At 32.7% G+C, this 18,989-nt stretch overlaps 1 non-coding gene across 1 annotated transcript; it reads right to left on the minus strand.

Moving 5' to 3' along the window:
- Positions 1 to 5,617: 5,617 nt before the first annotated feature.
- Positions 5,618 to 5,691, minus strand: TRNAN-GUU (transfer RNA asparagine (anticodon GUU)). Its single transcript has one exon. It is a non-coding gene; the product is annotated as a tRNA-Asn (tRNA).
- Positions 5,692 to 18,989: the final 13,298 nt, after the last annotated feature.

Genomic DNA, 18,989 nt, shown 5'->3' on the forward strand with positions numbered 1-18,989 from the left:
GTGACTGCAATTGTCCAAAATGCTGCAAAAGAGAAGGAAAATGGTAACAAGATGATTATTGGAGAGAACGCGGTCAAGCCGACTCGTTCATTCTCTAGACTTGCAGCGAGAAGAAATGGGGTATCGGAGGGGGCCATTCTTTTTAGGGAAGTAGACCCAGGTTCTGTGAACACAGACAATTCCACCTCTATCGGCGATCCACCTTTCGCTGAAGATGGTGTTACATCTGGTGATTATGAGGTTATTAGTTGGAATGCAAAAGGTCTGAGAGCGACGAAGAGAAAACGAGAAGTCTTATTGTTGCTTCAGAATCACAAACCTAACATTTTGCTTCTTCAAGACACAAACTCCCTAGTCCTTCCCTTCATGATATTAGAAATATTTGGGGTATGGGTTCGGTAGATTTTGTTGGGGTAAATGCGATTGGAGCTTCGGGAGGTATTTGGACTGTTTGGGACTCATCTGTAATGAAATGTCTGAATTTTTAATTATATGATCGTTTTTGCTTTAATATTTTTGAAGGTTCAGTAGTTGGTTTGAAATGGTGTATGGGCCGAATGTTAAAGTGTTGAAGGAAGAGTTCTTACAGTCACTTTCTAATGTTATTTTGAATGTGAATTTGCCATGGTGTATTCCTGGCGATTTCAATATGATACGATGGCCGGATGAAATATCTTCTAATGCATATTTGAATAGAACCATGCATTTATTCAATGATTTTATTGTTAGGTACGAATTGATGGATCTCCCTATAAATGGATCATTTTTCACTTGGTTTAATAATAGTGTTTCGAACCTTATCATGAGTAAAATTGATAGGTTTTTGGTGTCGAAAGATTGGGAAACATTATTTCCTTTGGCTAAAACAAATGCTCTCAATTAGTTATCATCTGATCACGTTCCGATTTTCCTAAGTGCTGATGATAATTCTTGAAGGCCTAAAACCTTTTCGTTTTGACCTTGCATGGTTGGAAGAGGAAGGAGTGTTTGATATGATAAAGACGACATGGACTAATGCTATTGTCTTGGGTTCAACATTCATAAAAAACTTTTGAGTGTGAAGCATATGCATATGCTAGTCCGATGGAAAAAGAAAACTCACTTTTGCCTGCAAAATAAAATCAGGGATACTTTAATGTGTTTGGAAGGAGTGGAGGGTGTGGTACAGAATGGAGGAGTACTAACGACCGCTTTATAGGAAGAAAAGAGTAAGCTTATATCGACTTTACACGACTTTTTGCGTCCAGAAGAAATATATTGGAGGCAAAGATCGAGGGTTAGATGGTTGAAAAAGGGTGATTCGAATACCAAGTTCTTTCATGCCATTTCGAATGCTCGGTGTCATTAAAATGATGTGTTAAGTATTTGTTTTGAAGGGGTGGAGGATAATAAGAGTGATGAATGGGAGATGAAGTTTGTGGAACATTTTTTAAAAGTCTTTGCAAAGGAGTTACATATAAAGCATAATTTTAATGATTTAGGATTTAAAGTGCTACCAAGATCGGTTGCTTTGTCTTTGGAAGGTATGGCATCAGATGAGGAAATTAAAAGGGTCGTGTTTGCTTTGTCAGGGGATAAAGCCTCAGGTCCTGATGGATTTCAAGTGGTTTTCTTTTAAAAAATTTAGGATCTCACAAAACTAAATTTGATGTTTATGGTTAATGAGTTTCTTTCAAAAGGAGCAGTGAATAAAGCTAACTCAACCTATATTGCTTTGATCCCCAAAAAAGCAGGTTATAAAAGGAATGTCGGATATCAAACCTATAAGTCTTTTGACTTGTCTGCATAAAGTTTTAGCAAAGTTACTGACTGATAGACTTAAGGGAGTCCTTAATTTGGTCATTTCAGAACCACAGTCGGCCTTCATTAAAGGGAAAATTATCACAGATGGAGTCTTAATTGCACAAGAATGCGTTCATTCGAGAAAGTTGCAGAGGAAGCTAGGAGTATTGCTTAAATTAGATATGGAAAAAGCTTACAACATGGTCGATTGGGATGTTTTGTTGGAGGTGTTGAGATGTATGGGTTTTGGGGAAAAATGGAGAAGGTGGATAAAAGGGTGCATTTCTTCAACGCATTTTTTAGTGATGGTTAATGGAAGCCCAAAAGGATTTTTTAAGGCATCAAGGGGATTGAGGCAGAGAGACCCGCTTTCTCTGTTCTTATTCACAATTGTTGCTGAAGTTATGAGTCTGATGATAAAGAATGTAGAGAGGAGAGGAAGATTTTATGGATTTAAGGTATCTGAAACATCTCTTTTGACAGTGACTCATCTGCAATATGTAGATGATACTTTGATGTTTTGTTATGCAGAGGTGGAACATATAATTAATATCAGAAGGTTCTTGTGCTGTTGTGAAGTGGTGCTCGGCTTCAAGGTCAATTTTGAGAAAACATCCTTGGTGGGGGTGTAGTGTTCAGATGTAATGTTAAAGCGGTTGGCTTTTCATTTGGGATGTAGAGTAAAGAAGTTTCCAATTAGTTATTTTGGCATGCCAATCTCGGATGGCAGAATCCCAAGTCGGTGTGGGATTGGGTTTTAAAAATAGTAAACACAAAACTAGACTTGTGGAAAGTTAAGCATTAATCCATTGGGGGGAGAGTTACTCTAATTCAGTCATCAATGACGAATTTACCGATATACCAGATGTCCTATTTAGTAATGCCGCGTTCAGTGTCCAAAAAGATTGAACAGATGATGAGTAACTTTTTATGGGGTTCGAGAGATTTTGGCAATAAATATCATTTGGTAAGTTGGGAGAGGATTTGCACACCAAAAAGAGAAGGTGGTTTGGGAATTAGAAAACTCAAATATGTGAATCAAGCTTTACTTTCAAAGTGGTGGTGGAGATTAATAAGCCATGATGGGATGTTTTGGAAAGAAATATTAATAGCCAAGTTTAGAGTGGACCATCATAATCTTTGGATAGGCAGCGGGGGAAAGGATGTTCTTAAATCACCGATATGTAAAGGAATTCTTCAAAACAGGTTTTTTATGATTGGTGGTTGTAAGTGGATTTTGGGTGATGGGAAAAAGATATATTTTGGAAAAGTAAGTGGGTGGGAGATTGTTGCTTGAAATCGACATATCCGTTGGTATTTGGAGCCACAAATCAATAAGATATCATGGCATCTTAGACCTTTGATTGGGATGCAAATATTTGGTCTGTAAATTGCAGGTACAACAGAGTTTTGAACCCAGTGATTGATCAATATACTTTGCCTCTTGGGGATATTCATGGGTTTACGCCGCACAGAGAGAGGGAAGACGAGTTGGTTTTAGGGGTTGAGAAGGACGGTATTTTCTCAGTTAAATCAGTGTACAGTCTGTTGTTTCATGATATGATTTGTTGGAGTAGACCATTATTGAAGAGAATATGGTGGACATATGATGGTGGTGCCGAGTAGTCAGATGAATATTTTGGGTAGCATGAAGTTGAATTCTCTACCAATGGTGGGCAAGATGATTTGGGAGATGGTAAGAGCTACTATGCTTTGTGAGATCTGGATGGAGTACAATAGGAGGACATTTGATAACAAAGCTCTCGAGGTGGAATTGGTTAAAAGAAAGATTCTACATTCGATTCGGAGTTGGTTCTCCGTGACAAAGTAATGGTTTGGAATGATCAAAGCGGATGTTGAGATTAATTTTCGTAATTTGATGCGTCAAAAAGTAATGAAAGTGAGACCAAAAGGTAGGTGGAGCTTACCCATGCTAGGGAGTATCAAACTTAACTTCGATGGAACTCATTAGGAAACCCATGCTTATCTGGAGTTGGAGGAATTTTGCGAGATGCATTTGGAGAGACGATCTTTTGTTTTGCTGGCCCTTGTGGGGAGGTAACGGCTAATGAAGCAAAATTGGTTGCATTAAAGTGCGGAGTTCAGATTGTGAGTCCGAAGAATATCAAAATGCCATGTATTGTAGAAGGAGATTATCTGAAGAGCAATGCTATCATGCAACCGTTGTATAGTAATATGATGCAACAAGGTTAAAAAACCATGTTATAGCCATTTGTTTGATCCAAAATTTGAAATATACATTCTTTTCATTCTAATGAACAATAAAATAAAAATAAAAAATTGAAAACGCAACCTAGAAAGTATTTTTTTAGCCCAATTAACAAAGGCCATTCATTTTGGTGAGATGCTTAGATCTAGGCCTTAGAAAGATTTTTTGATTTCCAATTTTTTTGGATGGCTTTATTATCATTAGATGAACAATGTTAAAGAAGAAAAAAAAATGATTTTGAGTTTATAGAGGCTAAGATCTTGAAATTCACAAAATAAATGATCTAGATTCGTCGTCAGAGATGACTCATTTTGACCATATCGACCATATCTAAGGTTCAAATTTAACCTTTTTTTTTTTTTGCAGATTGATTATTGAGATGAAGAGAGTGTATGTGCAAAATTTGGGGTCATACAAATACCACAAACATGATTTTCTAAAAGTGTCGTTGCATTATACTATGATACAACCAATGTATTGAATCATTGCTCTTATTTGAATGTGATAAATTGGTGCAATAAAATATCCAGACCACTATGGAACTTGAGGAGGAAATGGCTAAATATTATGGATATGTGTGAGGGTCTCCAAATCTCATTTCAACATGTATATAGGGAGGCTAATGACATTGCCGATGGATTGGCAAAACGAGAGGTGTCTATGCAGAATTTGTTTATTTCATATCTTTTCCCTTTTTGATTGACTGTAACCTTTGACTGATTAATAAAGTTTTAGTAACATTGTTAAAAAAAAAAAAATGTTCTAGAAAATTTCGTTTTCTGAAAACCCGAAATTTTAAAGTTTTTGGTTTTTGAAAACTTGAAAATTTAAAGTTTTTAGTTTTTCAAAAATCGAAATTGTCCTGGTTTTGTTTTTTTTTATTTAAATTGTTATAAAATCCCAAAAAATGGATATACAAGTAATAACGAAAAGTATTCAATTTTTTTGGTGATATCGGATATTACTACGGATATTCACATAATTTCCCTAAAAACATATTATAAAAAAAAACCACACATTAAAATATTATTAAAAAAATCATAAAAGAGAGCCAAACGTTAAATTAAAATATTATAAAAGAGAGCCGCGCATTAAATTAAAAGAGAGCTGCGCATTAAATTAAAAGAGAGCCGCATATTAAAAAAAGGAAGTAATATCGGATATACGAGTAATAGCGAAAAGTATTCAATTTTTTTGGTAATATCATATACTAATACGGATATTCACATAATTTTCCCTAAAAAATATTATTAAAAAAAAAACAAACATTAAAATATTATTTAAAAAAAATCATAAAAAAGAGCAGCACATTAAATTAAAATATTATAAAAGAGAGCCAGCCGCATATTAAAAAATAGGAAAATACGCTAGAAGGAGGGCTCGAACCTCCAGCCGCATATTAAAAAATAGGAATATACGCTAGAAGGAGGGCTCGAAAAAATAGGAAAATACGCTAGAAGGAGGGCTCGAAAAAATAGGAAAATACGCTAGAAGGAGGGCTCGAAAAAATAGGAAAATACGCTAGAAGGAGGGCTCGAAAAAATAGGAAAATACGCTAGAAGGAGGGCTCGAACCTCCAGCCGCATATTAAAAAATAGGAATATACGCTAGAAGGAGGGCTCGAACCTCCGACCTTGTGGTTAACAGCCACACGCTCTAGCCAACTGAGCTATTCCAGCTAGTTTGTTGTATCTAAAAATTTTAATAAATTATTTAGTGCAGATAGTTGCATTCCGAAATCGTTGGTAATGAGCCATCTCTCTCCAAAGGATTGCCAATGAGCCATCTCTCTACAATCACGACCAATGGTTTACTAATATCCTTTGTTTCTCTCTTTTTCTAATGAGCCATCTCTCCCTCTCAACATTTAGAACCAATGGTTCAATATTTCTCTCTCTCTCTCTCTCTCTCTCTCTCTCTCTCTCTCTCTCTCTCTCTCGTAATGATCCATGTCTCTTTCTATGTTTCACACCCTTCCCTTGAATCTCGTCCTTTTGAAATTGATGTATGAGTTATTATTTCAGCATATAACTATTATGGGAAAAGTTTATATAGATCCTAGGCTCTTAACAATCAAATTAGAGCGTACCTCAAAAATTATACTAGAAGAGGTTTTTGATGCCCAAATATACCCAAATTGATCATCTCGACATCAAGATGCATGAACATGAGAAAAAAAATGGATTTCAAGTTTTGGAAAAAGTGCATCTTGTAACACATTTTAGGACCGTCAATTTTAAATTGTTCATAGATCTACTCGATATATAGTATTTTTTAAGCTTTAAATTTTATAATTAAAGATGAAAATATATTTTAAGGCTATCACAAAGATTTCCAATATTGAAACCATATTTCTCGATACTATTTGAAAGTGGGCTCTACTTTGATTGTTTAGAGCCTCGGCTCTATACTAACTGCACCCAACTATTAATAATATATTATTAGAGTTATTAACAACGAGAAAGTATATAACAAGACCGTTTACCTTTTGCATAAGGTGATCACAATTAACCTTGACCATTGGATGTCAAATCGGGTGGCTGCATTTATTTCATCGACCAAGCTCAAAGTTCAAAAGAAATTTTCTCGAATTTTATAACAGACCTAAGTTACAAGATTCACATCAAATGGTTGCAAGTAATTGTGGCCTCAATGTACAAAAGGTATATGGTCTCATTGTATATAATCCCATAACATAAAGAGAGATCGTAATATCTATATGTGTGTGAAAAATTTATATAAGGTTGCAACTTTAAAATGTAGAATCATATATGCACATTAAAAATCTAGCGAAAATGTTATTTTAATGTTGAAAAAACACTCAAATCGATCATCTCGACATCGAGATGTATGAATATGAAAAAAAAAAAAGTTTTTTATTCCCGAAAATAGTGCATCATGCAACATATTATTTAGATCATCTATTTTCAAGATTTTCATATATTTATAGATCTATTTAATTTTAACTATTTTTGGAATTTAAATTTTTTTTAATTAGGTATGAAAATAGATTTTAAGATAATACTAAGAATTGTTTACAACAAAATTGCATGTTATGATAAAATTTTAAGGCGTGCCTGAATTGGATTGTTTAAGGTTGCAACCTTATAGAAACCGCACCCTAAGATATATATATATATATATATAAGGGTGTATTAGTAAATTCAAAGTTGTCGTGACTCAAAAATCATTACGGCCAAAGAAGAGCCAGAAAAGTGTAGGGACTGTTTCCGATTGACTCGAATTATGGTGGCAAACTTTGTCAGAACTCTATCTAATAGGTCAGCTACTACTAATAATACATTATGTGTGAATAATCGTGAAGAAATAATAATAGATAATATAGAAAAACAAATTCAAACTGGAACATACCTAAGGTACCTATTTCAGATATCTATAGTAAAGGAACATTTGAACTTAAAACTAGTTTTTCTATTAAAACTATAGAACAAAGTATTTTTGTCATGGAAACCCAAGATAAATTTCAACTACTTTCCCCAATAATGATCGGGAGATCATAAATGGAAAGAATATAAATATTTACACATTGGTCTTGTCCAAATAGATGTTAAATCTTTAACTAGAACATGACTTAATAATTCTATCCTACTCTGTTTAGGGACAGCAAACATAAGCAATTTACTGATTCCTTGCTAAGAATAGTAAAATCCATCCTATGTAACAGGCCCACCTACTTTAATTGTTTTTCAAACTTTTCGATGGCCCTAACAGGTCTAAATCTTTTAAAGGTCCTAACCCTAAATCTTAAAACTCAAGGTTTTGATATGGACCCATGTTCTCAAAACTTAGCTTTTGTTTACCAAATATGTTATAAGGTGATGAATACTTTATGTCCAAATGCTAGGTAAATGGATTCAAAAGGTCAAACAATATTTTTCCAAACAAACATGAAAAAATCAAACCTTGTCATACCCAAGTCTATAACATGGTCCCAGGTAAAATTACCTGAAAGATGGCCTTTGCAAGCAGAAGCCCAAATTAAAACCCCAAAAAACAAAGACCCGGAACAAATAATAGAATATTCTGATGGAGAGATAGAAATCAGCTTTCCATCCTCCAGAAGGACCACATTAAGGATAGCTGAATCTAGTGTCAGGGATCCTCCCAAAAGTTTACCTCTTCAATTCCACAAACAGAACATGAAAGATTATCTTCTCATAGAAGGACTATCATCGAAAGACTAAATAGAACTCCAAATCAGGTTCAACAACCAGTCTACAGAGTTGAAACTCCAGGTTCTTCTGAACTAGAAGAACAAGAACCAACTCGTTCCGATCTAGACTTTGATATTAATGTTATTCCAAAGGAAGAATTTGTAATCGACAGAGAATGGATAAAAAAGGACTTTTACTCTGAAGAAAACAAATTAATAAGAGAATGATTTTTTAAAGAATTTAAAGAACCTCTGAGAGATGCCTTTCATTCTAAATTTAATAGATTTATGATAAAACACAATGCATCTTTTAAATGGTTAAAATATATAGCAAAAGATTATAACTTCAGAATTCCAAAGTTTGAAGTAAATATGGTAGAAAAATCTTTGCAAACCTTTCAGACCTCCAAGGGAGAAACACTTGAGTCTATTCATCCCGCTGAGACTAGTCTAAAACTTACAGGAGAAAAATTAGGGGAAAAAGTTGAAATTAGAGCCTCACTTCTAAATTAGGACCCAAAGAAAGCAATCAAAGCATGGCCAAACTTAATGGAATACCTCATATTATTGAGCAAAATAATTATACAAACATTTTCTTCCAGACAATAGGGAAACAAACCACCCGAATAGAAACTGCCATAAACAAACTAAAACCAACTCTCGAACCCAGAAGCCTAGAAAAGAAAAAAGAAGCAATCCTGTTCAAACCTCTTCCATCTATTGAAACAGGGAAATTTAGACTGCAAGGAATTAAGAAAAAAGAGGAGAATAGTGAGTTAATTGACGAGTTGGTCAAAAGATTAAAAAAATTAAATATCAATAATAAGGGAAAAGGCCAGTCTTCTGGTACGAAAGAAGGAGATGTTCAGGTCCTAAAAAAGGCACCTGATGAAGAGATTGAACAAATGGAAAAAGCCTTTAAGACTGACAGCTTAAAAATAAATAGGATTGATTATGGAAAAAAGATAAGACCAGTATCCCAAACTAGAATGTACTTTCCTAGACCTACTCCAATAGATCTACAGATAGAAGAAGATTTAATATCAACCTCAGTTTCCTACTCAGGAAAATCCATAGTGAATTGGAATATTGATGGTACGGCAGAAAACCAAATCCTATATCTCATGAAACATATGACTATGTATGCCACCACATGCAAGGCAGGTAGAAATCAGGACCATGAGATAGCCAAAGCAATAATTTGTGGATTCACTGGCTGGTTAAGAGGTTAGTGGGATTTTCATATGAATAAAGACTCAAAAAATCAAATATTAAATGCTACAAAACAATGGATAGTCAAAAGAGAAGATGATCAAGAAAATATAGTACAAGAGGGTGATGCAGTTAATACATTGATTTATACTATAACCCTCCATTTTATAAGAAGTACTGCTCTGTTAGCAACAAGGTCTGAAGATTTATTATATAATCTTAGATGTCCAACACTCTCTCATTATAAATGGTACAAAGATGTCTTCTTCTCACGACTACTATCAAGAGAAGATAGCAAATCAAACCATTGGAAGGAAAAATTTATAGCTGGTTTACCACATCTCTTTGCAGAAAAGGTAAAAACCAGACTAAAAAACAAACATGGGGGACTCATTCCTTATTATTTATATACCTTAGGTTAGTTATCAGTCGAGATTTGTGTTGAGGGTCTGGCTCTATGTACAAACTTACAACTCAGAGACAATTGGAAAAGCAAAGAATAACGGGGAGGAAAGAGCTAGGAGAATTTTGTGAACAATTTGGATTTAATACTTTACCCCCTTCAAAGCCTTTTCCAAAAAGAAAACATGAGGCAATAAAAAGAAGGAAGTTCAAACCTTACCAAAAGACAAAAGATAGATTCTCCAAAAAAATCCTAAAAGACACCTTCTTTTAAATACAAGGGAAAAAGAAAAATCCATGTTTGTTACAACTGTGGCAAAGTTGGCCATTACAAGAACAAGTGCAAGGTCCAAAAGAAGATTAATTCTTTAGAATTAGATGATCATATCAAAAAAATATTATTTGAGATACTCCAGATTGAGAATGAAACTTCGGACTCTTCTGAGTTAGAAGATATGTTGATTGGAGAAATCAATGATGAAGATATCATTTTCAGTAGCTCTGATTCAGATTCTGACTATGAAAGTGACCCTGAAAAAGAAAAAGAAAATTGTCAATGCAACTATTATAAGGCAATAATAGATATGAATGGATTGAATATTAATATCCTCACAAAAGAAGAAGATTTAATTATAGATCTCATTGTCAAAATAATAGACCCTGAGGCTAGGAAAGAAGCCTTAGTAAAATATATCAATATGTCAAAAACACCCTCTAAAAAATCCAACTCTTCTCTTGTCCCTACAAAAGAAGACTATAGCTTTCAAGATATTTTAAAAAGAGTACAACATAAAACCCATACAGAGAATGAACCCTCAATATCTGAGCTAAGATATGAAATTAATGAAGTCAGAAATGAACTAATAGCCTTAAAATCAAGAGTTTAATCATTAGAATTAGCTCAGGATCCAATCCAAGAGATAGAAGAAGATATAGAAGAAGATATAGAAGAAGAATTTGATCAGTTAATCACTGAACATAATATTCACCTACCACAAGAAGTAGAAGATACCCTTCAAAAACCCGAAACTTCTGGAACTGGTATGAATATAATAGAGAATGTACAAACTTGTAAATATATAAATTTAGTAGATAAAATTATAACTCAAAAATAGCTTACCAATATCAAAATTGTGGTACAAAAAGAGTACAGCTTTCAAACTACTGCTTTAATAGACTTTGATGCAGATCTAAACTGCATCAACGAAAGATTAGTATCAACTAAATACTTTAGTTAAACTACTCAAATCCTTAATACAGCAGATGACAGTAAAATGCTCATAAATTACAAATTAACAGATACTGCAGTTTGCAACAATGGTACTTGTTTCAACTTTCCATTTATAATGATAAAAGGCTTGAGCCAAACAGTTATCCTAGGAACTCCTTTTCTGAATATGCTCTATCCAATAAAAATAGATGATACAGGAATAGAAGCAAGTATTGAAGGGCATAAGGTGAAATTTACCTTCATTGAAAAGCCCAGAGTCCATGAGATTAACAAAATTAGAAACTTGATTTCTTCCAAAGAACAATTTTTGTACCATCTAAAAGAGGAAATAAAATATAAAAGATAAATTGTCCCTTCTAGAAATACAAAGCAAAATCAAATCTTTAAAAATAAATATGGAAAAAGAAATATGTGCTGATATCCCTAATGCCTTTTGGGATAGAAAACAACATATAGTAAAATTACCCTATGAGCCAGATTTCAGGGAAAACAAAATTCCTACAAAAGCTAGACCTATTAAAATGAATAATAGGCTACTTGAAATCTGTAAGAAAGAAATAAAAGATTTGTTAGAGAAAAGGCTTATCAGAAAAAGCTCATCACCATGAAGCTCTTCGGCCTTTTATGTAGAAAAGACCTCAGAAATTGAAAGAAGAACTCCAAGACTGGTCATAAATTACAAGCCACTCAACAAAGTCTTGAGATGGATTAGATATCCAATCCCAAATAAAATGGATCTTTTGGATAGATTCGTTAATGCTTGTATATTTTTAAAATTTGACCTCAAATCAGGCTACTTGCAGATCCAGATTTTCGAATAAGATAAATATAAAACTGTTTTTAATGTTCCGTTTAAGCAATTTGAATGGAATGTCATGCCATTTGGGTTAAAAAATGCACCCTCTAAGTTCCAAAATATTCTGAATGAAATCTTTAATCCTTATATCAAATTTATGATTGTCTATATTGATGATGTACTTGTTTTTTCATAATCAATTGAGCAACACTGGAAACATTTAAGTATGTTTATCATAGCAATAAAAAATGCTGGCTTAGTAGTCTCTGCTAGAAAAATAAATCTTTGCCAGACAAAAATTATATTTCTAAGGCATAATATTTTTCAAGGCAGAATTATCCCTATTGACAAGGCAATTGAATTCGCGTCCAAATTCTCAGATATAATTTTAGGCAAAACTGAATTACAAATATTTTTTGGTTGCCTAAATTATATTTCAGATTTTTACAAAGATTTAGCACTTGATGCAAAGCCTTTATTTCAAAGATTAAAAAAAAATCCCCCAGCATGGACAGATGAACATACCGAAGCAGTAAAAAAGATCAAAATAAAAGCAAAGGAATTACCATGCCTAGCCCTATCTTGTCCTACAACATTGAAAATAGTTGAAACAGATGCCTCAGAGCAAAGGTTTGGTGCTATACTAAAACAACAAATAAATAATCAAGTGCAGTTGGTCAGATTTACATCTAAAAACTGGAATCTTGCTCAACAAAATTACTCAACAGTAAAAATGGAGATACTTGCTATAGTCCATGCCATTACTAAATTTCAAACTGATATACTTAATCAATCATTCCTTCTAAGAACGGATTGTAAAACAGCTAAAGATATCCTCCAAAAGGACCTAGAAAATCTCGTGTCCAAACAAATCTTTGCACGATGGCAAGATATTCTTTCTGCTTTCGAATTTACTATTAAACATATTAATGGTCAAAACAATTATTTGCCTGACTTCTTGACTCGAGAATTTCTGCAGGGAGGGCAAAAGAGGCAAGCAACACCAAAGGCAGACAATGGACATAGTTCCTAGTCCAGGTTCATCCCTGGCATCCCCATCAACACCAAAAAATCTAATAAGAAAACAAATTCAGGATATTGACATATCCCTCTCTCAAAATCCAATATGCACTCAAACTCCTAGTGAAAAAACAATATACTTAGAGAAAACATATATTCCATTGCTGGTCATTGCAAATGAACATCAGTCCAAACGTCCGACCGAAGTAGCCGCCTTATATCTCATGCAATATATGCATCCTAATAATGGAGATAGATGCAGAGAATGGTACGAATGTATCTTAATAAAAACAGAATCAGTTTTCATAGTCTATCATTCCAGAAACAATGATAATGAAATAGCATATTCTAAATTTCAAATAAAAAAATTTATCACTTATAAAGAATGGGGACTGGACCCTTTAAAACCAAGGGCCATCAAAGCAAAAGGATTTAAAATCAAATCCTACCATTATTATGAATATATAAAGGCTTAGGATGAAGTCTTCGCGTACCAAAATACAAAAAATTATCACAGTTGGTACATCCAGTTTAAAATAACTGACCCAAATGATTCCCCAAATTGGTTTAAAAACTGGTTCTCTATATGGGGATCCACAGATCAGATACTTCCAACAGAACTCCAAATTTCTCAGAGGAAATTCTCTTATTTCAATATATATATATATATATATATATATATATATATATATATGAGTTTGTCTAGAGTCAACAACCCCTAAAAATACAAAGGTTAAAGTTAGAAAGGGTTGTGATGAGTGTATTTATCAAAAAGATGATTATACTTAACTACTAAGCAAAGGCAAATTTGAAATTTTTATAAAAGTACAATGGTATTTTGAAAGTTAGTATCCTGAAATTTTATTTGTAGAGTGCCTTGTCTTTTAATAAAAAATCTCAACTTTACACTTTATGAAGATGACAAAAGTACTATTTGTCTTATAGTAATATTTACAAAATTGCCTTTACTTAATGATGAAGATATGACTAAAAGTAACTTTTTTAAAAAAATAGACTATAAAATTAGTAAATCCACCCTTCACAAGTCTCTTTATCTTTAACTTTTGTAATTTGAGGGGTTGTGAAGTTTAGATTATCCCTATATATATATATATATATATATATATGGAAAAAGTTTATATAAGGTTGCAACCTTAAAATGTAGAACTACGAATGCACCTGAAAAATCCATCGAAAAAAGTTGTTTTAATGTTGAAAGACCCTGTGATTGATCATCTCGACATTGAGATGTACGACTATGAAAAATAAAAAGACTTTGAGTCTCAAAAATAATGCATCTTACAACATGTTATATCTACCGTCTATTTTCAAGATTTTCATATGTTTATAGATCTACTTGATTTTAACCATGTTTGAAATTTAAATTGTAATAACTAGATATAAAAGTAGATTTTGAGATAATCCTAAGAACATTTTACATCAAAATTATATGTTATAATAAAATTTGAAGGTGCATCTTAACTGGATTGTTTAAGATTGCAACTTTATGAAAACCACACCCTATATATATAGGAAGATACTACGGTACGCCGATTCGTGTACAGCTACAGTAAACACCGAACGGCCCAGATCGAATATGGGCCGATCTGACGATCACGGATGTTCAATAGTGTTTGATTTTTCATTGTTTTTATACAAATCAGAATCATATGAACTTTGGAGCGTGTGTTCATAAAAACTAGGCGAATCTACAAAAAATATCAAAAAAATATTTTACATGAAATAAATTGACCAAAATAGCCCCAAAATATTTCAAAGGTATTTTGGTTAATTTATTTTTTGTGAATTCTTTTTCTATATTTTTATTAAGTGTGGCTCACTAATATGTATACACATTCCAAATTTTAAATCACTCTGATTTGTAAAAAAAAAAAAATTAAAATTCAAACACTCTCGGACAACTGTGACTATCAGATCGGCCTAGATTCGATCTGGGCCGTTGGGCATTTACTGTAGCGATACGCACATGGGTGTACATGAAATTTTCCATATATATATATATATATATATATATATATATATATATATATATATATATATATTATGGAAGATACTACAAAATGCCTATAGGTGAAAATGAAAAATGATTTCGCCTACCCTCATCACCGTCAAAAGTTCATCACACGGTCACGATTGTACAAAAAAATATTTTACATAAAATAAATTGACCAAAATACCCCCAAAACGTTTCAGAGGTATTTTGGTCAATTTTGTTTTACGAATTATTTTTTTTATATTTTTATTAGGTGCGCCTCACTAAGATGTACACACGATCCAAATTTCAGATCATTCCGATTTGTAAAAACAAAAATAAAAATAAAACACTCAAGACAATCGTGACCATGCGATGAACTTTGGACGGTGATGCGGATAGGAGAAATCACTGTTTATTTTCACCTATAGGTGTTGGGAAGACTTTATATATATATATATATATATATATATATATATATATATATATATATATATATATATATATATATATATATATATATATATATATATATATATATATATATATATATATATATACCAATAACACGCCAAGATCTAAATTCCAGTTTTATCTTAATAACATTGGAAATACTGTAGTATAGTCTAGTAGAGAACGTAAAAGCGTAGTATAATATAAAAAGCAGCACATAATGATGATAAGAGAAGTTACAGAGATGTCTACTATGATCCACGTAGTATGAATACTATTTCGAATTTTTATTCTAATGATTAATTTAAACTGCATATAAACAAGCTTTATTTCATAGAGTTAAAAAAGGTACAGGGACAAAGGCAATAACAAATCACTTACAATTTACAAATGCAGTAACTTGAAAAGAGTGCCCATTCGTCCGGACAGAACGAAGGTACTTTATGTAAATTACAATCACACATCTGTGTACATCGTATAAACAAAAGAAGTATGAAAAGATCTTACTCGATAGGGGCTTTCCTCAAAGAAGAGAAGTCGGCAGAGCTTTTAAGAGAATGCGTCGAGTAAGTAAGGAAGAGAGGAAGTTGCAGAGAAGAGATCGCAGAGATGGAGATTTCGACCTGTTTTTGAATGAAGGTTTGGAGGGGCTTTTATAGAGGAACGGAGCAGCTGAGGTGGAAGATTTGTTGAGACTCAATAGTGACATGATAGACGCGGAGAGGCTGAGGTGGAAGATTCGCCAAGATAAGGATAAAAAGAAGGGATGCGACTTAAAGTAAAGCACGAAGGGTGTGATGTAAAGTAAAGCAGATGTGACTTAAAGTAGGAAAGATGCGAGAGAAAAGGAAGAGAAGACGTAAAGAAAGGCTAGACTTGACATAAAGTAAAAAGTAAAAAAACAAATGTATCTTGCACAGTAAAAAAGTAAAACGTAACTTCCTGCGATCTCTTCTCTGCAACTTCCTCTCTTCCTTACTTACTCGACGCATTCTCTTAAAAGCTTTGCCGACTTCTCTTCTTTGAGGAAAGCCCTATCGAGTAAGATCTTTTCATACTTCTTTTGTTTATACGATGTACACAGATGTGTGATTGTAATTTACATCAAGTACCTTCGTTCTGTCTAGACGAATGGGCACTCTTTTCAAGTTACTGCATTGGTAAATTGTAAGTGATTTGTTATTGCCTTTGTCCCTGTACCTTTTTGAACTCTGTGAAATAAATCTTGTTTATATGCAGTTTAAAATAATCTTTAGCATAAAAATTCGAAATAGTATTCATACTACTTGGATCATAGTAGACATCTCTGTAATTTCTCTTATCATCATTCTGTGCTGCTTTTTATATTATACTACGCTTTTACGTTCTCTACTAGACTATACTACAGTATTTTCAATGTTATTAAGATAAATTTGAGGTTCCTGTTTAATATTAGAGGATTCAGGTTTATCTTCCATGTTACGTAGTAGGTTAGCAAATTCTATTTCTTCTTCATCTTCAGAAGGATTATCTATTAATTCGGTTAATTCTAATAATTTAATTCTGTTTTTTAACTTAGTTAGTTCAGATTTTACTTCATTAATTTCGTGTTTTAGTTCAGCAATAGTCGGTTCTTTTTTAATTGACTAACTCGTTTAAGTATGTCAGAGAAACTATATTCTTCAAGAGGATTTATTAATGGTGTTGGTTTATTACGTGTTTTTGCGATTTATATATATATATATATATATATATATATATATATATATATATATATATATATATATATATATATATATATATATATATATATATATATATATATATATATATATATATATATATATATATATGGAAAACACTACGCAGCCCTTATAGACGAAAATGAACAGTAATTTCGCCTATGCTCATCACCGTCTAAAGTTTATCGAATGGTTACAGTTGTCAGGGAGTGTCTCATTTTTCATTTTTTTTCTACAAATTGGAATGATCTGAAATTTGGAGCATGTATTCATAAAAAATAAGACATTCTAATAAAAATATAAAATAAAATAATTCGTATAAATTGACCAAAATTCCCGTGACAATTTATGAGGGTATTTTGATCAATTTATATTTACGAAATATTTTTTTCATATTTTTATTAGTTGATCCTCACTAACATGTACGCTCGTTCCAAATTTCAAGTAATTTGGATTTGTAGAAAAAAAATAAAAATTAAAATACTACTGGACAACTGTGACCGTGCGATGAAGTTTGGAATGATAAGGGTAGGCGAAATCACTGTTCATTTTTGCCTATAAGTGTTCGAAAGAGTTTTCTTCTATATATATATATATAAACATCAGATCGGATCGGATTGACCTTGACTCGAGATCGACTCGACCCGACAAGGTCCATCATGGACCTAGACTAAGACCCGATCCAAATTAGATTTAGTCGTTTGGACTCAAATTTAACCCACCGAGTCTAATATTTGGGTCTAGACCCGGATACATGTAAGTTCGGAAGCCCAATTGCCACCCCCAATTCAAGCCCAAAGCTCAATTGGACCATGAGGTCCTGGTTCTAATTCCTCAAACCTAAATTAGGTTTCTCGAATGTTACAATTACTCTTGCCTATCATATATGAAATCTGACAACTTGAGGTGTGACAAAGGGGTGTCACATAGTACAAATAAATTCTTTTTGGGTTGTAAGCCTGACCAATAACACAACTCCCGCTGCTCGACTTTATATTCAACCTTTAAGGGTGACTATGATATTCTTGTACCAAACAAAGGTAAATATTCTAACTGCACATTTTCCGATTATTTTTTGGGATTGTATATAATGAGATTATTTATCTTTATTACATGAAGGTCACGATCACTCATACACATTAGATATCAAATTGGAAGGCTTGGGTTAGTTACGAAGTTCGAGAATTTTTTTTTAAAACTTTCAGTCTTTTCAGTGACACTCTTACAACCACCCAATTTAAAATCCAATGGACAAGAGTGATTGTGACTTCTTTGTATAAAAAGTGAACTTATATAGTAACATTTACTTCATGGGATTAAATGTGTGCGAACCATAGATAAATACCCATGTTCCATTGTCTTACATTATATTTAAAGGGATTGTCTATAAAGAGACTATTTATCTTTTGTACATAAAGATCACAATCATTCTTATCCCTTAAATTTCAAAATGGATTGTATACAATGAGACTATTTACCTTTGATACAAGGTGATCACAATTATTTACAACCATCTTATGTGAAGTTTGATAGTTTGGATGTGGCACAAAATTCAAGAAAATTTCTTTTGAAGTTTGAGCTTGGTCAATGGAATAATTATTGCAACCCAATTCCACATCAAATGGTCAAGATTACATATAAAAAAAAAAAAACAAAGTAGTTGTAAAAGTGTACACAAAATTCCATATAAAAAAAAAATTAGACTTCGTGGCCTACTTCCAGCCATCTAATTTGACATTTAATGCATGTGAATAATTGTAACCTCTATGTATAAAGGATAAATATTCTCTTTGTAGGCAATCTCATATTTAAAACTCCTCTAGCAAAGTCCAAAACTAATTTGCCTAAAAAGTAGAAGGAAACGAGTCCAAAATATTAAGTGAAGCAAAACAAAGTCAAACCATGATGGAAGCTCATAATAATTCCTTATTATTACTCCCCACCGTGGATGCATATCACATATGGTCGATATTAT

The sequence above is a fragment of the Amborella trichopoda genome, chromosome 10 (genome assembly GCF_054954075.1).
Source record: "Amborella trichopoda isolate Santa Cruz 75 chromosome 10, AtrichopodaSantaCruz75HAP2 v2.0, whole genome shotgun sequence".
NCBI classification, from domain to species: Eukaryota; Viridiplantae; Streptophyta; class Magnoliopsida; order Amborellales; family Amborellaceae; genus Amborella; species Amborella trichopoda.